At 35.2% G+C, this 24,579-nt stretch overlaps 1 pseudogene; it reads left to right on the top strand.

Moving 5' to 3' along the window:
• The window catches only part of LOC128591423 (retinol dehydrogenase 10-like), a 37,336-nt pseudogene extending 17,091 nt beyond the window's left edge, over nt 1–20,245 (top strand).
• Nucleotides 20,246–24,579: the final 4,334 nt, after the last annotated feature.

The raw sequence follows: 24,579 nt of genomic DNA, 5'->3' as shown, positions 1-24,579 counted from the left end.
CAAACTATGTATATAATGAAAAAGCTTAGTCTGTGGTGTTTCTGTGTGTATGTGTGTGTGTTTTAATTTAAAGATATGATATCTGTTCCCAAAGACTTAATACCTTTGGTCTGAGAAAAAGTGGAAAGTCTTAGCACAGCATTTGGACAACCAGAGTTCTAGACCTTTGATGTCTCAACCCTCTGAGATTCATTTCTCTGTGTGTAGTGAGACACTTAGACCATGTGATTTCCAAGGTGTACTGTTATGCTGATTAATCTATTTTTCTCTGGAAATAGCATCAGTTGAATTAAAATGATGGAGGGAATATATATCTTCAATCAGAATATCTTTCAGAAAGTATCAATCACTTATTTAATAGGCTAAATTATAGCTTCAAGGTAAGATAGTGAATGAGCTGGCTCTTGGCAAAAGAGTGCTTCTCTCCCACTTTATTCTTTTTTTCCTGTTCAGTACTTTGAGTTGCTGTTTAATCTCCTTCTTTATTCTCGATGCTTTTACTGCTATGCAATATTTTATTCAGTGTACTAGTCCCTGAGATATCAGCTGCTGTCTAAGGTAGTCAATGATAGGAAGACGCTCTCATTTATATAAACATTTTAATTTTAGAAAAATTGACAGAAACAGTCTATAAGACCTAAAGGAATGAAACAGCGAGGGTGGGAATTTATGCACTAGAGCTGCCAGCACTTACGGGCATATTAACGTGAAGGCCTTTTTAGCAACCTCCAAATCCAAGTCATTGGCAGTCAGTTTCCTATGTGCTGTGCTAAAGCAGCAAGATAAAAGTATCTTTTAAGACAGGACATAATGTACATTTTTCTGAGTATGTTTCTATTTGAAATTTACTATAATTTCTGATATTCGTTTTTAAAAAATGATCTCCTGTGAACCTCCAAGAATTGTTTGGGGCCTTAAATATAAAATTTCTGATTTCAAATCAAAAGTTTAGTTTATTTTATCTGAAACAAAAAAACAGTACAATTAATCAAAATATGCACCTAAACTACCAATGCAGTTTTGCCGTCTTAGTGGTAGCTTGTGTATTCCAGCAGCGAAGAAGCCTGGAGAGTGAGTGGCAATGAAATTGCAAATGGCATCTTCCACCGCTTGTTGAGAATTGAATATTTTTCATTCCCAGAAGTGATCCAAAGCCTAAAAGAAGTTGTAGTCAGTTTCTGTGAGGTCTGGTGAATATGGTGGATGATAGAGAGTTTCCAAGTCTAGTTACTGTAGTTTGAGCAGCGTTGTTTGAGCAGCATATATGTGGCGAGCTTGGCCTTGAAAGAAGATTGGCCCTGTATCTATTGGCCAATTTCAGCTGCTCAACATGAGCATCTCATCATATCATGCACTTGGCTGCAGTGGACAGCCACTGTCATTAACTGACCAGGTTTTATGACGTTGTAGTGGATAATAGCAGCACTGGACCATCAAACAGACACCATTATCTCTTTGTGATGAATTATTTGGCTTTGAACTATGTTTTAGCATTTCATTTTATCCAACCACTGTGCCAAACACTCGCAGTCATGAAAAGGAATTCATTTTTCCATCACACGTAACAATACGGTGTAGAAATGGTTCACCTTTATGTCATGACAATAAAGAAAGGAAAGCTTCAAGATGCTTTCTTTTCTGATGCTCTTTTAATTCATGCCAAACTCATCAATCCAGCTCCTTACTTTGCTGATCTGTTTCAAATGGTCTGATATTGTTGTTGTGGAAACGTCAAACCTTTCTGATGATTCACACATAGGTTGAGATGATTTGCTTCCTCGACAGCTTTCAGCTCATCATTATCCACCTTGGTCTCAGGTCACCCACATGGGTGATTTTAATCATTTTCAAGATTAAAATGCATACTGAACTGGACCTCACAGTCAAAGCATTCTGTAATAGACATACTCTTATTTGATAATGTGAATGTTACTTTCTTTGCATTATTATTATTATTGCTTAATATTTTGATGGAAAAAAAGGAACCAAATAAAATCACTGGAATGAAACTTCTCAAATAATCTGTACTATGCATTGGTTAGCCCCAGACTTCCCAACTACCTTGATATTTTGAGCTGTCCACACTGCATTTGTTCCATGATGGAATTCATATGCAAAAATAACACATATTTTGACTTATCCCTGGTTTCACACAAAATATTGCTCTAAAAATAAATTTGAAAGAAAATGATGGAGAACTCAAACCAATCAGCAAGTAAAGAGAAAACAATCCTATTCATAAGTGGGCAAGATACTTAAACAGAAACTTCTCTAAATAGATGAATGGCCAAAAAACACATGAGAAAATGCTCATCATCCCTAATCATCAGAGAAATACAAATCAAAACCACCTGTGAGAATAGCTCACATCACAAAATCCTAACATGGCAAGTGCTGGCCTGGATGTGGAGAGAAGGGATCACTTTTACACTGCTGGTATGACTGCAAGCTAATACAGCCTCTATGGAAAGAAATATGGAGAATTCTTAATGAGGCAAAAATAAACCTTCCCTTTGATTCTGTAATCCCATTACTCATTATATACCCAGAAGAAAAAAATCATTTTATCATACAGACATCTGCACTAGAATGTTTATTGCAGCTCAATTCCCAATTACCAAGATGTAGAATCAAGCCAAGTGTTCATCAACTCATGAATGGATTGATAAGCTATGGTGTATGTATACCATGGAATATTATTTACAAGTCAAGTGTTCATCAACTCATGAATGGATTAATAAGCTACGGTGTGTGTATAACATGGAATACTATTTACAAGTCAAGTGTTCATCAACTCGTGAATGGATTAATAAGCTATGGTGTATGTATACCATGGAATACTATTTAGCTATAGAAAAGATGTGGACTTTACATATTTTATATTTACGTGGGTGGAGAGTTGAAGCACATTCTTCTTAGTAAAGTATCAAAGAATGAAAAAGCAAGTATCTAATGTACTCAATACTGATGTGAAACCAATAGTAAACCACTGGACACTCACACAAGGGAAAACACGATTATATTTAAGGTGAAGGGGAGGGGAGAGTAAGAGAAGGGGGAGCAGAGGAGGGTGTGGGGTTGATAAGTTCTCACCTAATAGACACAATGAAAAGGTATAAACACACCTCCTGGGTGAAGGGCTCAACTACAACTGGAAGTTTACCTTGGAAATACAAACAATGCAACCTAATCATTTCTACCCTCGTATTAATCGAAATTTTAAAAAAGAAAGATAATAACAAGCCAAAATGTGTGTTTGAATGATTGAAGATGTACTTTCACAATAATAAAAAACCCCACAGAACAAGAATTCTCAAAGTGACATGCCGGACATAGCAACTGTCAAACTTAGTACTTAAGAAAATCAGATATTTTTGACTTAGTAACCAATATTATTGCCTTGATTGGAGATATGTTATAAAATTTTATTAGTTTTACTTTCTCTCAGCATAATATTCCTAGTGTTATTTCCAAAATTAAACCTTATATGAAGCCCCAAATTCTGCCACATGCAGTAGGCTGGGCACTGTGTGGTCGGTTGTCTAGGGCACAGCATTGCTCTTACAGGGGAACCCAGGCCACTCCCATGGAGGTAAGAACTGTCTGTTATTCCTGCTTTTCTTATCATCTAATTGAAATTTAAGAAAGGTCATGCTTTTTAATGGAAATAAAGCAGCTTTATTTTTATTTAAGTGGTTTATTTAGCCTACTCAATATTCTTTTCCTATATATAATAATATTAGCTTTAAAATGTACTTGGGAGGAAGATTTTATAGCAGAAGGAGAAATAATTATAATTAAAACATTGACTTGACCCAGACAGTACATTATGAGACTTTAGCTTCTGGGAGATTTGATGTTGGTTCATTCCACAGATCACAAGGTCTGAGTAATGATAAGTTTATTGGTATTCTGATTATGTCGGCTCTCTTGCTTTCCCTTGTATCCTAGTCACCGCCACCTGCTCTGATTAAAACAGCTACTGTAGAAAGTCATTCTGGAATTTATTGTACTTTGGTGAACTCCCAAGATTTGTAGCTTTGGGTTAAGCAGGTTTGGGATGCTTATGAATCCCTAAAGAGATATATTAAGCTCTGTTTGGCAAGAGGCAGGTATGACAATGGTCTTTAACATCCATCACTAGAGAATAAATTGAGTTTCAAAGGCGTTCAATACTTTTGAATTTATAAGAAAAACCCCAAAGAACTTTGTGCTTTGAACTAAGGACTGGGAAGCTTTTTGGACATGCAGAAGACAAAAGGGGTCCCTATTATTGTTCAATGATAGCACATTTGACTGCCTTTCATGCTTATAATGGCAAATACAGTTAGGTGAATTGCTGTCCATTCTCAGGGAAAAATTGTTTTTTACTCCTGGTACTGAACAATGTCCCCAAACTTGATAGAATCAGTTTCCAAATAAATATTGGGGATGTTGATTCATTCTGTAGCTTGGTCAGGATTTTCTAAACATTCAACTTGACATCTAAGAGTCTAGTAATACAAAAAAATATTTAATCACCTTTCAGATTTCAGGAATTTACCTTTTATTCTGGTCTAATGGTTCACTAGTCTGTATGGAGAATGTTAGTATAAGGAAACTGCATGCTTTGTTGGCATAAGACATTTGATCTGTTTTGTAACCCTCTTCCCCCAGAGCGCCACTTGCAGTGCACATAGTACCACTACAAAATTTCGATGAATTAAGTTATTTTCACATTTTATATTGAATACTTGAAGTATTTGTCTTTTTTATAAGTCAGTTAAAAATTAATATTGACACAGACAGCCTTCAGAATAGGAAAAGATATTTTCCTATTATGAATTGGATGAAAGCTTGATAACTAGGATCTACAGAGAACTCAAAATAATCAACATAAAAAGAGCCAACAATCCCATATATCACTGGTCAAAAGACATGAATAGAACCTTTTCTAAAGAAGACAGACGAATGGCTAACAGACATATAAAAAAAATGCTCATCATCCCTAATCATTAGAGAAATGCAAATCAAAATCATCTTGCGATGTCACCTAACCCCAGTGAGAATGGCCCACATCATAAGTGTCAAAGCTGCAGATGCTGGCATGGATGTGGAAAGAAGGGAACACTTTTACACTGCTGGTGGGACTGCAAACTATTACAAACTTTTTGGAAGGAAGGAAGTATGGAGAATCTTCAAAGAACTCAAATTAGACCTGCCTTTGATCCTGCAATTCCATGACTAGGCATCTACCCAGAAGAAAAAATTCCTTTTATCATGAGGACATTTGCACCAGACTGTTTATTGCAGCTCAATTTACCAAATTGTGGAAACAACCTAAATGCCCACCATCCCAGCAATGGATTAACAAGCTGTGATATGTGTATGATGGAATACTATTCAGCCACTAAAATAGATGGAGACTTTACAGCTATTGTATTAACCTGAATGGAGGTGGAACATATTCTTCTTGGTAAAGCATCACAGGAATGGAGAAGCAAGAATCCAATGTACTCAATTCTAACATGAAGCCAGTAGATGAGCTAATACAAGAGGTGGGATAAGGGAATGAGGGAACGGGGTGAGGGAAGGAGGGAGGGGGATAAGGGGTCATGGTGAATGGCACACCTCTTGGAGGCACAATTATAAGAGAGACTTTACCTAACAAATGCAATCAGTGTAACCTAACTCTTTGTAGCCTCAGTGAAGCCCAAACAGTAAAAAAAATTATATTGATATAATATAAAAATACTTATCTGAAATACAATCATAATTCTGTTACTTATTTTCCTCATACTACTCCCAATCTTGAACATCTAGAAGGACTCTAATTAGTTTGGATTTCCCCCAAAGCAGACCCTAAGACAAGGAACTGAATGTCAATAGGCTTGGGGAGGGGAGGTGGGAGTAGAGAAATCATTTTAGGAAGTGTGTAGAAAGAGTGGGGAATTGGGGCGGCGCCTGTGGCTCAGTGAGCAGGGCGCAGGCCCCATATGCCGAGAGTGGCGGGTTCAAACCCAGCCCCGGCCAAACTGCAACAAAAAATAGCCGGGCGTTGTGGCGGGCGCCTGTAGTCCCAGCTGCTCGGGAGGCTGAGGCAAGAGAATCGCTTAAGCCCAGGAGTTGGAGGTTGCTGTGAGCCGTGTGACGCCATGGCACTCTACCCGAGGGCGGTACAGTGAGACTCTGTCTCTACAAAAAAAAAAAGAAAGAGTGGGGAAGTGAAGCATGAAAGTCAGGAGAGACAATAAATGATGCAGCAAAATGCAGGGCCCCTGGGGTTCAGACCTGCTGGGTGGCTTTGGAGAAACTGTTTAGAATAAACCACATACTTTTCCCAATGAGGAGAAGGAATGGAAACGATCACTAACTTTATTTTCTTGTTGCTTAAAGATTTCTCCTAGGGTATATCTACCTGGTACCTCTGGCCTGGCCCCTTTGAGCAAGATAAACATGCACCTGAAGCCAAAGAAATTCGTCATGCAGAGACTCGTGGGCACTTGAGTTAGGAAGCCAGTGAAGGGTTCAAAAGCTATTCAGTGAAGTTAAATTTGACCTCTAGGACTTGCCAAATACTCTGTCATTGTCTTGAACTTATATTTAAGGTCTCCCACATGGACATCTCTTTATATCCAGCCTACTTTTTAAATTATAAATTCTACTTCTGCATTTCATTTTACAAGTGCAAAGTTCTAGCAGTTTTAACATGACAAGATTGTTGTTGACTCCCTTCAAACAAGGCTGCTCCCGAGACCGTGGCCCCAAAGCATTTGGGTCAAAGCTTTTCTATCATAATGATACCTGGCAGCCCTGGGATTGTGAGTATCTGCAATGTACCTATTCACTTGGCGATGGTAGCAGTTATGTTTGTGGGTGCTGCTGGATGATTTTATGACTCTTTTTCCTTCGGTTATTCTTCACTTGCTGCAAAAACTCAGCTTACATTCCTCTTATTCTATGAAATCATCTCTCAATAAATTCTAACAGCGTTTTCATCTATACCAAATATTTCTGACTTTTTGTTGTTTCATAGTATTTGCAGGTTACTTAATGTGCCACATATTTGAGTTTTCATACAAGAATGGATCATTTAGGATTAAGTTTCTAACAATAAAGTTCCAACATCAACCTCTTTTTCTTTTTAACAACTAGTAAATGGGCAAGGATCATGGGCCACTTTGTGGATAGGTAGGTTCTTTACTGAGGGAAACCAAAATAACCATTTATTTTTGAGAATACATTTTTCACCCACCAGTTTTAGTCCATTTTAATGTAAATGTAGGTATAGACAGGTCCGTCTTTCTTTCTTTCTTTCTTTCTTTCTTTCCTTCCTTCCTTCCTTCCTTCCTTCCTTCCTTCCTTCCTTCCTTCCTTCCTTCCTTTTCTTGAGACAGAGTCTCACTTTGTTACCCTTGGTAGAGTACTATAGTGTCATAGCTCACAGCAACCTCAAACTTTTGGGCTCAAGACATCCTCTCGCCTCAGCCTCCCTAGTAGCTGTGATTACAGGCACTTGCCACAATGCCTGGCTATTTTTATAAAGGAAGTCTAACTCTAGCTCAGGCTGGTCTCGAACTCCTGAGCTCAGGCAATCTGCCTGCCTTGGCCTCCCAGAATGGTAGGATTACAGGCATGAACCACCACTCCTAGCCATAGACAGGTATTTCTTGACATAAATATACTTGGAAAGGGTTTACTACCTGGAATTAAGCAATTATTTTTTCTAAATAAAAATATAACTCATAATATATAGTCTAGGACTTCTTCGAGTTGGTTGAAACAAATGAACTAGATTAGTATATTGGTCTATAATAGGATAAAATAATTTCCCTCTTTAATTGAGCTGTTAAATAAGAACTTGTAACACTAATGTAACTGAGCATAGGTATTTTTTGACCCTTTATTTATAAAATTAACTGTGTATGTACTGATGTTTATCTTATTCTTCTAAATTTAATGTGCAATTGTGTGTTGATAAATGTTTAGTAACTAGTTCACTAATGAAAATGCTGATTTGTAGTATTTGTTGATTTTCACTGTGGAAATAATGCCATCCTGTGCTATTTCAACTTAGTAACATCAAATCACTGAACATGGAGTTGAAAAGAGGTATACAGCAGGATACTGTTATATGATAATCTCACCTTACCATACAATAGATGTAAAGAACTTTAAGAACATAGATAATAGTAAAATGCAAAAAAAAGATGATGACTTAAGTATATTTCTTATTAATAAGATTAATTTAAAGTTTAGATGTATTGCAATAGATGTATTTAACAATAAGCTCACAACATTTCTGAAAAAATACAATTTCCCTTGGTGACCATTTTGATCTGGTGCCACCACACCACTGGAAGATAGCTTGTTTTGAACTGGCCCCCTTAAAAGCTGTATTTCCTAACCTAAGAATATGGGGAAGTGGGGGAAGGAGTGGAGGAGAGAAGGGAGGATGGGCAGAGGGATGGTGATTGGTGGGACCACACCTCTGGTGCATCTTACAAGGGTACATGTGAAACTTACTAAGTGTAGAATGTAAATGTCTCAATATAATAACTAAGAAAATATCAGGAAGGCTATGTTAACCAGTGTGATGAAAATATGTCAAATGGTCTATAAAACCAGTGTATGGTGCCCCATGATTGCATTAATGTACACAGCTATGATTTAATAATGATAATAAAAGCTGTATTTCCCTTTATTATGTCAGCTGTCCACAGAATGACGTTACAAAGCAATGTTAAGTTCAACACACTGTTTCTTGTGTATTCAGTCTATACACCATTGGGTTTGTTGAGTCAATATCCATTTTGTTTTGCATTTTGCATGTCAGTTATTATGTTTATTCTTCATCTTTTGTAACCTCTTGATCACTGTTGTCAGGGTTGTATTTTATGACTTAAAGTCCTAACACAGAAAAGAAACTCTCAGGCTAGCTTAACATCTGGAATTATTTTTGTACCAAAGCCTCACTTTATGCAGCATTTGAGCTTACGTATTTAGTCACCTGTGCCATTTTCTCAAAGATTAACTCAAGGTAAAATTTTAAACTTAAAATTGAAAGCATGAGGATATGAAACTGTCTGGAAATTCTCATTCTGTAGTGAGCGTGTTCTCTTTCTTCCTGTGGGTCCTTCGTGCCTGGATAGTGGCTCCTCAGAGGAGACTCAAACCTTTTGGGTATTGAGGAGGGTGTGTGTACAGCTGTCAGCCTAAGGGACACTCAAAGACATTTTGATGATTGTTAAATTTTGTCCTCTAGTTCAGGTGACCTTTGTTCAAGATATTTTTATTGATAATAGCATGTGCCATTGGCACATCAGGCCTCTTACCTTATTTCAGTGAATGTTGGTGGAGGTTTCCGCTGGGATTTTACATTCTACTGACAGGTGCAGCAGTGAGAGGTTAGTGTGATGAGGGAGGGACTTAAGTGTTCAGTTCTCTTCAATGTCTTGAGCCAGTTGTGGGCACTTTGTATTTCTTTTACTGTGTCAGCACTGGTTATCATTTCTAACTGCACTTGAAACACCATGATTTTCTACAAATACTAAGGGAAAATGGTTCTAAGAGACCAATTTTAGCATCTGTAGAGGACATTTCTCATAAAATATCATGCTGTATCATAATGAGTTGGAGGAATGCTCTCATAGGCAAAATACTTGGTTTAGTTTTTTTGTTTGTTTTGTTTTTTGCTGATTTGGAGTTTCTGCTTTACTTCGTTTTTAAGGAAAAAGCAATGGGAATTAGCAGATCTTTTTATTTTGTTTTTACTGAGAGACAGTAAAAATACTAGATTTAAAATGCAGTTGGTATGCTGGTAGTCTATGATATTAAGTTTAGAAAAGTGAAAAAACAGCCTGAGAATTACAGGATTATTGTACTTTAATATGAGAGTGACAGTTCTCCCGCTGCTCTGGCCTTTGAGTGTCATTTCTCTTATGATCATGCTCAGCAGCATGAAAATTAAATGACATTCAAGAGCAAATCCTCTCGTGGTTGGGTTGATGAGGGTGGCTAGTGTTCTTAGGTTTTACCTTATTTTCTTTCTTCTTCATTCCTCTCACTTTAAGCTTCATTTTAATATAAGGATTATTGGTTTTGAAAGTAAGAATATTGCAAACAGTTAGCAAGATAAAACATTTCTGATAGAAGTGATTATGCATCTTAAGTATAAAGAATTGTTTTTTTTCCTAAAATGCAAAACCCTAGAAAACCAGAATAAATAATAGTGCCTCTGATTATAGTGAAAAGAAATCGACAAATGATGGCTCTTAGAAATAACTTTATATTATGAAAAATTTAACCATACAAAAAACCCAAGTTATAGGTACCACAGTCCTCCAGTTTAATACACCTATTTGCTTCACCTCCTTTTACCTGAACTATTTTAAAGCAACTCTTATCCTTCATATCATATCTTTAGGTTACAAAATAACAACTCAGGGTCATGACAGCATTTTTCATCTAATGATTTATTTTGCTCACTCTGTCATTTATAGATATTAATAAGGGCTTTTGTCAAGGAAGATACTCTGTCTGCATTTTATCAAGTCCCACTCTCTCCTGGGGACACAGCTTTTTTCTTCACACTTATTGAATTCAAGCAAAGCAAAAACCAAACAAACAAAGGAACAAAACATAGTATAACAGTAAGTGAATTATAAAGGCACACTTCCGTAAATCAGTAGCAAATAACTGCTTACTAGAAAAAATTAAGAGATAATTCTATGACATAAGGAGATCATATGCAGAATAGGCAACCTGGTGGAGCACAAGGATGGAGTATTGAAGCACAGCTCTGTTAGCAATGATTGGGGGGATTTGAAAGGAACCAGAGTCCTACTTTTCTTATTTGTTAACATCAGTAAAATATAGTTGTACTTTGTAAAGTTGTTATATGAATCAAATTAAGTAACATAGGTGAAAATGTTCAGTGCTTGATAAATAAATATTGGTGTCTTGCACGGAAGAGAAATTTGGTGATATTTTGGGTTCTCCCTTAAAATATTACTTCTGTCTTGATTGTTGAATATTTGGTTCCTGTACAACAACTTCATTTAGCAAAGCCATTTTTTTACATCTTAAACTAGATAAAAACTTATTTTTCAAGTTAATATGCTATAGTCATAAAAAGTTATGTTCACATTCTTGGATTTGTAAAACCATTGTTCTTTTTTAATTTCTACTTCCTGCTAAAGTTATTCCCCTGAGCTATAATAATTCTTTCTTCTCTAAAGTTAGCAAGTCATCAGGTCCAGTCATTTACATTTTCATCACAAGGTTGTCCACGTGAAGGACCAATGGATTGAATTTCCCTAGCTATAATTAAAAGCCAATTAGCCCTAAAGTAATGCATTTCTTCATTAGTGCACTTCTTATCCCAGTGCACTTTCTCTATAACTCCTTTGCAGTTGGTTTAAGGTTTTAATTCAACTTAAGAAGTGATTAAAACTTTTAAAATACATAAATGACATGGAGGTCCATGGGAATATTTGAATAGTCACTGTTTCAATCCACTTCTTAAATGTGCTAGTAATCAAAACCTCAAATTTTTACCTGATGTTTGTAACTATCTACAATTAAAGCAGCTTATCTATGAAAGAGGTATGTTTTCATAGGTTATAGGTTTTATAGGTTGAACATATGATGCATGTTGTTTATGTCTGGTTATCTCAAATAATTTATTCCTTTCTACTAAACTGTAGCTATCTCGGTGTAATAAAATACAGTATTAACCATAGTTAATACCAACGTGAACAAAAGTCAAGTTAAGGGCGGAGTCTGTGGCTCAAAGGAGTAGGGTGCCGGCCCCCTATGCCAGAAGTGGTGGGTTCAAACCCAGCCCTGGCCAAAAATTGAAAAAAAAAAAAGGCAAGTTACAAAGTTACTTTTATGACGCCTGTAATCTTAGCACTCTGGGAAGCTGAGGCCGGTGCATCATCTGAGCTCAGGAAATGAGACAAGCCTGACCAAGAGTGAGACCCCATTTCTGCAAAATATAGAAAAAGTGGGCATTGTGGCCAGCGCCTGTAGTCCCAGCTCCCTGGGAGGCTGAGGCATGAGAATGGCTTAAGCCCAAGAGTTTGAGGTTGCCATGAAGTATGATGCCATGACACTCTACCCAGAGCAACAGAGTGAGACTCTGTTTAAAAAAACAAACAAACAAACAAACAAAGTTACTTTGATACAGTGGTACTTTGGGAAAATAAAAGATATACATCACCAGAGAGCAAGAGATGATGAGGTAGGATGGTATAAAATGAAATAAATTAACAACCACATAAGAAACTATTTTATCTCTTATGTTTTATCTGAAATAATTAATGGGAAAATAGAAGTGTAGTTTCATTAATAATCACATTTTTTTCTAATGTCTTTTACTCACTAGGGCATGTTTAAATTTTAGAACTCAGTATAAATAAACAGCTCAACTCCTATTGGCCGTATCATCATCGTCATCACTCAATAAAAATAATAATCTGATATTTTTAAGGGCTACTAATATCCCAAACACTGAGGTAAGCCCTTCACATCAAAACTCAGAAGAAGATACCATTATTAGCTTCATTCTACCAACAAACAACAACAGAATAAAAATAGCGCAAAGCAGTAGAGCCAATACTACATTTCAAGTCCAGCTGATTCCAGGGAATAAATTTTCAAACCCTCTGTTATGCAAAATCCTACCAAATAAAATTACCTGCAAGTTCTACAGCACTTTGCTACCTGCAAGAAATGTGAACCACCCATTGAGCAAGGTAACATCAAATTACTTTACAGTTTTTTATTAAGTAATACCTGACACTCAGACAAAAACAGTTTGACACCGGTGGAGATAAGATGAGATGATCAAAACTCAGGAGCAACAGTTGAAAACGGGAAGGCTGAAGCAGGAGGATCATGTGAGCCCGGAAGTTTGAGGCTGCGGTGAGCAAGGATAAATGATGCTCTGCTCTCTGGCTCAAGTGACCGAGCAAGACCCTTTCTCAAAAGAAAAAAAAAAAAAAAAGTATGTTTTAGTCTATAAAGTAATAGTATAATATTGTAAAATAATTTATGTAACAATTGAATGGAATATAAAAAGCAATAAATAAAAATTTATAACTAATTTCTAAAATGACAAGAAAGAAGAGAAATAGAGCCTAGAGACAATGGGCTAGACATAATTTATTGAAGTAATAGACATAGTTCTAACCATGTAATTACACTAAATATCCCCACATCATCAAATGACAACAATTCACAGACTAAATGATTTCAAAAAACACATATAATGTATAAGAATACAGAATGATAGATCATGGGAAAAGTAAAATAACTATATATGATGCAAACACTAATCAAAAGTCAGCTGAAGTAGTTACATAAATAATAACAAATAGAATTTAAGAAAAGCATTGTTAGCTATATGGAGATAGGTTAAAATTCATTGTACTCATGTACTAAATTCATCAGGAAGGTACAGGAATTCTAAATGTTAATGAACTTAATACAGCCTCAAAATACACAAAGCAAATAAAAAATCAGAGCTAAAAATTAGAAATAGACAAATTTACCATCATGCAGGGATTGTAACATTTTTTCTCAGTGATAGAACAAGCAAAGAAATAATTAGCTGGGTTTAAGAAATATGATTTACATTTCACTTTCCTAAACTCAGTACCTCTGTTTAAGCATCTGCTTTGAATATTTATTACATAGATTTTAATTATTTTAAAAGTTTATTTAGCTGGTTAATCAAGATCAATAGCAACATGATAAAAGTCACACTAATATGATGTGATAAAAATGGCAATTTTTCTGTGTGGTCCTCCTCTTAAAAACCAATAACCCCAGCTAATTATGAGAAATTATGAGTAGAATATCCCAACTGAGGGATATTCTACTAACTACTTGATATGTACTCCTCAAAATTGTCAGGTCATCAAAACAAAAGGTATTTAAGTAACTGTCACAAACAAGAGGAACTTAAGGAGACATGATGATTAAATGTAACATGATATCCTGGATAGTATCCTGTAACAGAAAGAGAACATTGGAAAAAAAAAACAGAAATCTGAAAAAAGGATGGAATTTAGTTATGATGATGTATCGATATTAGTCCATTAATTGAAACAAATGTATCATGCTAACATAAGATGTTCATATTAGGGGAAACTAGTATGGGGTATAGAAAAAATTCTACTATTTTTATAATTTTCTATAGATTTACAGCTATCCTAAACAACCAATTTATTAATAAAATGTTTATAATTCCCATTACATTGTATACTTGAGTAAGTATTGTACCTCATGTTTTAGAATCGTTAATGTTTAGCATATATTAAGTACTCAATAAATATTTTTAATAAATAAACATAATAGATGGCAGTATTACCTTAGTAAACGGAGTATCATATTTGTTATAAAAACATAGTTCCAGTTTATATCTTACCCATAACACTCATCAGTTTATCTTGACTATATTAACTCGTTTTGTCAGCCTTAGTTTTCTCATTCATAAAATTGTCATGATCCTAGCTATCCTTAAGTATTAATTTGAGGATTAAATAAGATACTGTGTGTAATATCCAAGAAACTAGCAAGGATCATCAAGATGTGATAGTAATAACAGTAACCATTTAATACGTAAGTTTAAATAAGTGCGCATCAATGACGGAGGCGGACTAAGCCTTATCACACTAAAAAGTAAAATCTTTCCCCAAAAGGTGTTTTAAAACTCAGTGTCTGCGTTTACTCCATCATTTATGATCTATTTTGGATGTTCGCATGAATACAGATGAAGAATAGGTGAAACCAATTCACCTCTTTTGTTTAGGTGAAACCAATAGACATAAACATCTTTTCTGGATTCCTTAGAGAGGACAATAAAAGGTTGTTCACTGCGTGAATTTCCTAGTCATAATGAATGAGGCTTGTAGCTAATGATGCTATGAAACTGAAAAAATAGCCCATCTTCTTGTAATCATCTGCCAGTTGTTTGGAAAGAGAGAAGTTAGACAACTGCTGTGAGTTCCTGGAGCTAAAATAGCAGCGTCAGAATCCATGTTGCTTTTCCTCTGAAGAAAGTGATAACTGAAAATGCCTGCCAGGACCAACAAACCATCCCAGAAAATGTCAAGAGTGGAAATGGTGTTGGATAGACCTATAATGTGATGTTTTAGATAATTATTGATGATATTGCTGAATAGAGGTATTTGATTCATATTCTTAAGTATGTTTCAGTAAAAGCAATAATTCACAGTAACAAAATTTTACACAATTGTACTTTTAACACCAATATGTACTTTAAATGGACAAAAGCATGTAATTATTTCATAAAAGAAACACAAGCCAATTCAACATGTCTTTTCATAATTGCATTCACTCAAGCTTCAGAAGAAAATACTACATAAGTATGGCACTCAATTTCAAGCTCATATTTCATTATTATTTGTTCATCGTGTATATGTGGCATATGTCCTCCTAAGAGCTTTAGTGTATCAATACAATACCCATTTAATTCTCCTGAAATTATTGGGGATTATTCCTTCTCCATCAATTATCCAAGGACCCACACTTAATAAACCATGGAATTTTAAATCATGTGATCCTCTTCTAAATCCATGCTATCTTACAAAGTAAGCATTAAGTTTATAAGTTTAGCCTGTAAAATGTCTTAGTTTAGAAGTGCAAGACATACGGAAATGTCTATATCAAAGTAGACAATGACACAGTTATGGATCAATTCCATGGTGCTGAACTTTATCAGACTTCTTATGAGAATGGGCGGTGGAAAACAGCCAATACCATCTTCTTCCTGCTGATTTCTTAAGCTGTTAAAATTACATTAGATTTTGTGTTGCTGGTTATTAAGGAAGTTTATTAAAAAAAAAAACGAAGATAAATAACAATGAGACTAAAATCTGAAATACATGTGTGTGAATACACATATATACATGCTTATATGTATACACGTATATATCTGCTATAGCTTTTCTGAATTAATGTCAGTTAAATTAGAATGGTGTGTGGAAGTATGTGTTCCCCACTTTTGTTCATTTGATAGAGCTGGAATAAAATACCCATATTTTGTGGCAAAAAAAAATCATTAATTTTTCTTGCTTTTCACCTAAAATCCTGTACTATGGTTAATTATTACTATTATTTAATTATTTTTTAGTTTTCATATTGAGAGAGTTATTACTCTTCGATTTTTTGAACTGTTGATATTTTGGATTGTTACTATGGCTTTCTCTTTGACACTCTACATCTGTGGTTACTAATTAATTGTTTTTATTATGGTAGCTGTTAGTCCGTGATTTCTGCTGTGATGTGCATTATTTTGAAAGCTAATAGGAGGTCTTTGAAGTGATAATTGTCCGAAGTGTGAACAGTTAAAACATATTTGTCTGCTTTTATTTTTTTATTTTATAAACTTGTGTTCCTATACATAGAGTTTAATTTTTTACTTTATAATACATAAGATGAGTTAAATATTTCAGTAAATGACATCCCAAATAATAAATTTTAACTGCAAAATTGTTATATGAGTTACAACTACTAAAATCATTTCATTAAATACAGAAATTTTGTTTCTTAATATGCAAAAGTAAAAAAAAAATACTGAAAAAGCAATGAAAATAGTTCTTTAATTTTTATTTCCAGCTTTATTAATCACTTGAATTCAGTCACTAATATGATTATATTTCTGTTTTTATCTAAAACACTGAAAATATATTGCTCACTCTCCCTGTCCCCCATTCTACACAGTAGTAAAAAAGTATACAAAATGGCACTTTAAATAAATCCTGACACCTATGATAGGGATTATTATGATATATAAGTATTAACCATAATATTTCAAATGAGTCTGACTGCTTTTAGCCTTCATTTATGTGTTAAAACTTATCCAAGAGCTGAAATAAATTTAACAAAATTTATTGATATTTGGGGGGAAGAAAAGAAAAAAAGTAACGTTCTTCAGAGTCTGAGAGCTCATTGGCTTAAAGGAACTTCCAAAATATGCACAGATAGGGCGGCACCTGTGGCTCAAGGAGTAGGGCGCCAGTCCCATATGCCGGAGGTGGTGGGTTCAAACCCAGCCCCAGCCAAAAACCAAAAAAAAAACAAACAAAAAAAAAAAAAACAAAATATGCACAGATAAAGACAGAAAACTCAGAACTCTGAGAGGAGTGTGCTGGGTTTTAGAATGGAGTGAGTTTAGTAAATTTCAGGGCAACAGAGATTAAATCTCATGGGGACTATCTGAGTAAGTTTTGTACAGAGTCATAAACTCATAAGTTAGTGGGGACTCAAAAGTTATTTTCTCCAACATTCTCAATTGAAGGGGAAGAAAGTCAGCAGAAATGTTGAGTAACCAGCGACATTTGCGCTACCAGTTTACTGATAAAGCTGGGGAAGAAGTCCCAAGCACCTTGACTGCCAAGTCATTTCAACACGGCCTTTATTAATGGTAGGATTTTCACAGATTAATTCAGGGATGATGTTAGGTCCTAGAGAGGTCAGGATAAAGTTGCGGAGAACTTTATCCACAAGTAGAGAAAATTAGAGGTAGGATGGAAAGGTTGGAAAATTAGAAAATTAGAAAGATGGAAAATTAGAGGTAGGATAGAAAAGTTCGAGCCATGACATACAGTCTTTCATGGTTAAAAGGTTTGAATGCCTTGTCAGATGCTTGGTATTATGGACTAAATTGCATCCTAAAATGCACATGTTGAAGTCCTAACCCCTGATGTGTTTGTAAGTAGGGCCTCTGGGGAGCCCCAGCACCTCTGCCACCATGTGAGGATGTGGTAATAAGAAGGTGGCCATCTACAAGCCAGGAAGAGAGCTCTCACCAGAGACCAAATCAGCCAGCACCTTGATCTTGGACTACCCAGCCTCCAGAACTGTGAGAAATGAATTTTTGTTGTGTAAGCCACTCAGTGTATAGTATTGCTATGGCGACTAAGACACCTATGGACGATGGGAAAGGAAAGATGGACTTAAAGAGCACAGGGATGCTTTGGTGAGGACCCTGTAAACATGCAAAGCAATTTGGATTGAACTTCTTTAGGTATTAACAATTATAAATTATTTTTTAACAATTAATGACAAAAATAGTCAAAAAGGTGGAAAAAATTCAGTAACAGGGTGAAATTGAGCAAGAACAGTGGGGCATTATTCTGTTTTCCAGCTGAAAGTCAGTGAGATATTGAGAGTGAAAATAAAAGCATTGGGAACAATCCTCAGAGTTATATAACCTTTAGACATAGGACCCAGAAAACAAAACTACCCATGATTAAGATGATACTGTGACGGATTAGAGAATTAGATAGATCGGACTATATCTGATAGATTAGATTTTGGTGTTGGACATCACAGAGAATCAGAGAATACAAAGGTTGGAGCTGGATTTTTTTTTTTTTATTTTGCATTTTGTTTCACTAAAGTTATTGGAATAAATTAAGACTGAAATAATTAAAATTTAAAATTTTAGTTTAGAAATTTTTCTTTGTTAAAATGAATTTACACAAAATTGATTTAAAATCAAGGTATTTTTAACACTTAAAAAAGACACAGAGAGAAAGAAACTCTTATTACACCATTGGAGCGACTGCAAACTAGTGCAACCACTATGGAAGATTGTATGGAGATACTTCAAAGAATGTAAAGTAGACTTTCCATTTGATCCAGCAATACCACTGCTGAGTATATAGCCAAAGGAAAAAAGGTCATTGTATGGAAAGCATACCTGCATTTGAATGTTTAGAGCAGCACAAGTCACAGTTGCAAAAGTGTGGAAATAACCCCAGTGTCCACCGATACTTAAATGGATTAATAAAATGTGATATAGGCATACAGTGGGGTACTACTCAGTCATAGGCCAAAAAAAGTGGCCTATGAGGAAACTCAGAGGAAAATGTTACTAGATATGTTCACAAAGTCTCCTTTATGCTTGCTAGAATCCCAAACATAGGAGTTTAATAAGTATTTTGTAGGAAGAGTTAAAGTGATTAAAAAGCTGTGATTGTTGATTACTATGGGTGCTAGTGTTATAGGACCAGTGAATTGAATCCAACAGACTCTCACACCAAGAGTATAAGGAAAGGAATTTTATTAGCCAGTGGAAAACTCAGCAGGCCATGAGCCTTAAAGCACTGAGCCTCACCACCACCACCCAGCTTTTATTCCCACAAAACTCTTTTATACTATTCTAGCAAGACATATAGAGAGTCACAATTACGGATGTTAGATCATGGGAAATTTTTAGTTAACAGGCAAAAAAGTCATAAAAAGTTAATGATTATATTTCTCAAGAAACCAGTGATATTACTTGTTACGTAGTCTCTTTCAAGTTTATTTCTGTTTAGTGAATCTCTTGAAGTTCTTTCTTATCTTTGGAGGCTGAGTTCTTCTGAAGCTGTTCTGCTATATTCTCAGGACCACCAGGAAGGGTAAGATTTATTTTTGGGAGAAAGTGGCAAGGCAGGGACTAGTGAGGACCAGATGACTAGAGGAGGATGGCCGGGACTCCACCGGGATCTGCAGGTGGAGTCTGGGACACCCCACGGCAGAGGATGTGAGCAGAAAAGGAGGTTTTTACCTGTACCTGTGATTGGGGAAGAGAGAGAATGTCTACCTGATGGTTGAAAGAGTCCACAGGGAGGTTGGCGAGGTCTCAGTCCTAGTCCACAGTGCTCGCATGGTCTCTGGGCATCACCTTCTGGAATGTCCTGATGTGTTCATTGAGAGATCCATGATGGTCACTTGCCATCCACACTTCTGGACCACAGACGATTTTCTCCCTATGATGCTAGAGATTAATCATAGTCCTACTGTAACAGTCATAAGCTCCTTGGGAGTATTCAGTACCACTGGAGTTGAGGATTACTGTGCCAATACATTTGGAGTGGTGGGTTTTCATGGATCCCTAATCCCTGAGCTAAAGGCTGCTAAAAAGGATGGAATTAGAACAACCTTGGTTTGCCCATAATTGTAGACACTGACTTGTTCAGAGGCTGCCGAGTCAGGAAATCGAGTCTTCTGTCACCCCTGAAGCTTTATTACTGTGTGAAGCAGGCTGTGCAGGCCGTCCTAACCCACCAGCCCATGGTCTGCACCCTCTCTTGATGTACATCGTGATCTTCATGAAAAGCATCCTCCCCTTTGAAGCAGATGTGTGCATGTACCAAGCCCTAGGAGAAGACAGGGGTATGTACCCCTTTATTACTCAAATAAATAGGCCACAAGCAATAATGAAGCGAAAAATAGAATCTAAGAACCTTTTTGTATGGAATATCATTTCTATCAGAAGACGATAGAGATGTTTCAATCCAAAGCACATCACAATTACTGACATTCGCTGGATTCTAACCCCTTGTTGACTTTTGTTTTCCAATCAACTTTTTAAAAGAATAAAGTGTAAGTTAACTGACTAGACTACCTGGAAAAGTGATCAGTAAAAGTGAGCTTGGGTTGTTGCCGTTTAGACAGAAGCCTAAGACCAGTCACATCTTTAGATAAATACTACGTGACATCTCCTGGCTACTGTTATTTTTGTAATGAGCAGGAAGTCTAGAAATAATAACTATGATATATTTCATGTATGTGGTTTTTCCAGAATGCCCATAGAGTTTATTCATTCTTGGCATTACATTAGCCAGTTGACATCCTTGCGTCTTTGAGGTCTGATAGTGCTATATTTTCTAATGTTTTCTAGGTTTTAGATTTATGAGGCCTGTGTGGTTATTTCATGGTGTTATATGTTCAGCTCTTTTAAAAAGGAATTTTGAAAGCTCTGTCAGTTTGAAGTAAATGATGTCTGAGTGTTAAAAAAAAAAGAGATTTATTTCTCCATCCTCAGTAGATTTATTTAGAACCAGCTTAGAATGTGAGATCTGAGAAAATAAGGAATGAATTTTATCGAACCTCACTTCTTATATTATTATCCAAAAAATGAAAAATTTATTTTTAATTTTAATATTATTTTACCACACACAAAATCTAACCAAATAAAAAAACAACATAAATTTCTTACTATGTGTTTAATATTTATTTGTATATCTTAAATGAAATAAAATGTTTCTATTCAATATAGGTCTCTTGGCACACTATTTTCTTGTTTGTCTCTGTTCCTACTTATAATTTTGTGGGAACATCAGGGTGAAAAATTGAATATATCTCTCTTTTATTATACTCATAATATCAGCTTTTATCTACATTTAATAAAAAGTCTGTATATTGGATTTTCTATCTTTTGTGTTCTAAGTGTTTTAAAAAGCTATTTCCTTGAGTTTATCTCTCTTATTATCATACTCTTAACATCAGCTTTTATCTACATTTAATAAACAGTCTATATATTAGATTTTCTCTCTTTTGCTTTATCTGTTTTAAAAAGCTATACTCCTTGACTACCAGCTTTTAGAATAGACATTCTAAAGTTGTCATGTTATTTGAGCTTAAATCATTTTGTCTAAAATCGTCAAAAGCATTGAATATCAATATGAAGTTGAGTAATAAGCTCAAAAACTTATGACTGATTTTTAGTTTTATAGTAAGTTGATATCAATGGTTTAAAAATTCTGTTTCCAAGAGGAGAAACCCTCATGTTTACCACTGCTAAGATAAGACATTATTTGCCATTGTTCCCAATTTCATTTTCAGCCTTTATTTGGAGTCATATTTATGGACAAAAAATTTTGATGAATCAGACACTTCTTCGTATATTTTACTTTACAGTAAAATTTGTGAAAGTATAATTTTAAGATATATTTTATGCTTTTTAATTATGTAACTGGATGAGTTTTGACAAATCTATAGTGTGGAATAACAGCCACTGCTTTCAAAGTGTAGAACAATCCTATCACACCAAAATCTCCTCCCTTATCTGATTTCTGTATCATTTATTTTGCCTTTTCCAGAATATCACATATTTGAAATCATTTAGTACCTAACCTTTTGTGTCTTATTAATTTTATTCAGTATATGCCTTTGAAATTGTTCCATATTGCTGTTGTTGCATATATCAGCAGTTAATTGATTTTTATTTCTATATTTTATTAAGTGTTTATATCACAACTTATTTATCCACGTGCCAGTGGAAGGATATTTGTGAAGTTTCCAGTTTGAGCTCATTATGAATGTAAATGCTATACTCTCCCTTGCCAGTCATCTTATGGACATATATTTTTAATTCACTTGGGAATAGTAGGATTTGGGGGTCCTATGGTAAGTGTATATGCAACATCATTTGTAACAGATATTGCAAAACTGTTTTCAAAGTGGCCATAATTTACATCTCCAAAAGCTCTATTTATAAGAGCTCCATTTGCTCCAAATCTTTAGGAGCACTTGTGTTGTTAGATTTTTAAGTTTTACTTGTTGAGGTAGGTATGGAAATGTACATAATTACTCATTTAATTTGTATTTATAGAGTGACTATGTTGAGCACCTTTTAAAATGAAGCTCACATTGGCCGTCCATATATATTCTTTAATAATATGTCTGTTCCAATCTTTTGCCCAGTCTTTACTCAATTTTTTGTCTTTTTAAAACTGAATTTAAGAATTCTTTATATGTAATCAAGTAGCTTATCTGATATATAATTGGGAAAGATTTCTCCTAGTCTCTAATTTGTCTTTTATTTCCTTATCAGTGTCTTTTGTTTGGTATATTAGTCAGGGTTCTCCAGAGAACCAACAAAATGAAGCAAAATCTTTTCATTAACTGCCTCCCAACACTGAGCACCTCCTTACGTTGACCTAATTCTCATACATCAAATGCACGCCACATGTATGTGTCAGCACCCTCTTCCCTTACGTCAACCTCGACACCTCCCTAGGTTGATCAGTTCGTTGTAGTACTTGGGTGGTCAACTTACAGAGGCTCTGCTGTGTGTGTGCACGTGTGTGTGTAGGTATATACAGAGAAAGAAAAAGAGAGACTGAGAGAGACAGAGAAAGAGAGAATGAGACAGGGACTGATCTTATGAAATTGGCTTACATGATTGTGGCTGTGGGGGCTGGCAGTACAAAATCCACAGGGCAATCTGGCACCTTTGTGTGAAAGAGATATTTGCACTCCTATGTTTACTAAAGCCTTCATTACAATAGCCTACAAGTGGAAAAAACCTAAATTTCTGCTAATGAATAAAGAAAGAAAATATGGTATATACATTCAAAGGAGTTTTAAGCATACATTGAAGAGGTACAAGTGAAGTTTTGTTACATGGATATGTTGTGCAGTCATGAAATCTGTGTTTTTAGTGTGCCCGTCACCTAAATAGTAACCTAGGTAGGTAAGGTGTTATCCCTCACACTCCCAGCCCTCTCACCTTCTCTGTAGTCTGCAATGGCTATGATTCCACCCTGTGTGCACATGTATGTACACTGTTTAGCTCCTACTGATCAGTGAGAATATGTGATATATGATTTTCTGTTTCTGAGTCATTTGCTTTAGGATAATGTCCTCCAGAGATGTCCATGTTGCTGCAAAAGTTATCATTTTATTTTTTTGTGGCTGACTTGATTCATGACTTGGTTATTGTGAAAAGCGTTGCAATAGCCTTACTAGTGCAGGTGTTTGTTTTTTTTTGTTTTTTTTTATAGAGTGATTTATCTTCCTTTGGGTAGATACCCAGTATTGTGATTATTGGATTGAATGGATGGTAGTTATATTTTTAGTATTTGAGAAATATCTGTACTGTTTTCCGCAAAGATTGTACTAATTTACATTTCCACCAACAGTGTATAAGTGGTCCCTTTCTCTGCCTCTTTGAAAACAACTGTTGATGTTTGACTTTTTAATAATAGCCATTCTTAGGGATAAGAGATGGTATCTCATTGTGGTTTCAATTTGCATTTCCCTGATGATCAGTGATGTTGAATATTTTTTCCTATGTTTGTTGGTCATTTGTATGTCTTTCTTTGAAAAATTTCTGTTTACTCCTTCAGACAAGAAACTTTATAGAAAGTGGTTAAATGTATTAGGTAAATAACAGGTCTTTATCTACAAAAGATGTGACTATTTAGGTTTTCTGTTTTGGGAAACTAGGATTTTAAAAGATATGTTTGAAGGATAGTATAATCCATGTATGATGGTTCAGAGCAGACTTTGGAATTGATAGCCTGGAATTCTAATTCCAGCTTCAGCAATGCTCTGATTCTCTGAGCTTCGGGTTTTTTTTCTTGGGATAAAATGGGCATGAATTTTGCTTGCCATGACTGTCATGACATTGCATATAAAAAGTGCTAAGTAAATAGTGGCTGTTATTAACTCCATGTTTTCTATGCCCAAAAAAAAAGAAAAAAGAAAAGAAAAATGCCTGTTTATGTCCTTTGCCCACTTTAAATGGGATTATTTGATTTTTCTTAATAAGATGTTTGAATTCCTTGTAGAGTTGGTAGATATTAGCCCTTTGTCAGATGTATAATTTGCAAATATTCTCTCTCATTCTGTAAATTGCTCTGTTGATTCATTTGATGTGCAAAAACATTCTAGTTTAATCAAGACACATTTGTCTATTTTTTTTTTATTGTTTTTGTGTTTGCTTTTGAAGATTTAGTCATGAATTCTTTGCCTAGTCCAACATCCAAAAGAATTTTTCCTAGGTTG

Source organism: Nycticebus coucang, chromosome 8, assembly GCF_027406575.1.
Source record: "Nycticebus coucang isolate mNycCou1 chromosome 8, mNycCou1.pri, whole genome shotgun sequence".
NCBI classification, from domain to species: domain Eukaryota; kingdom Metazoa; phylum Chordata; class Mammalia; order Primates; family Lorisidae; genus Nycticebus; species Nycticebus coucang.
This window is presented reverse-complemented; position numbering and strand designations above follow the sequence as displayed.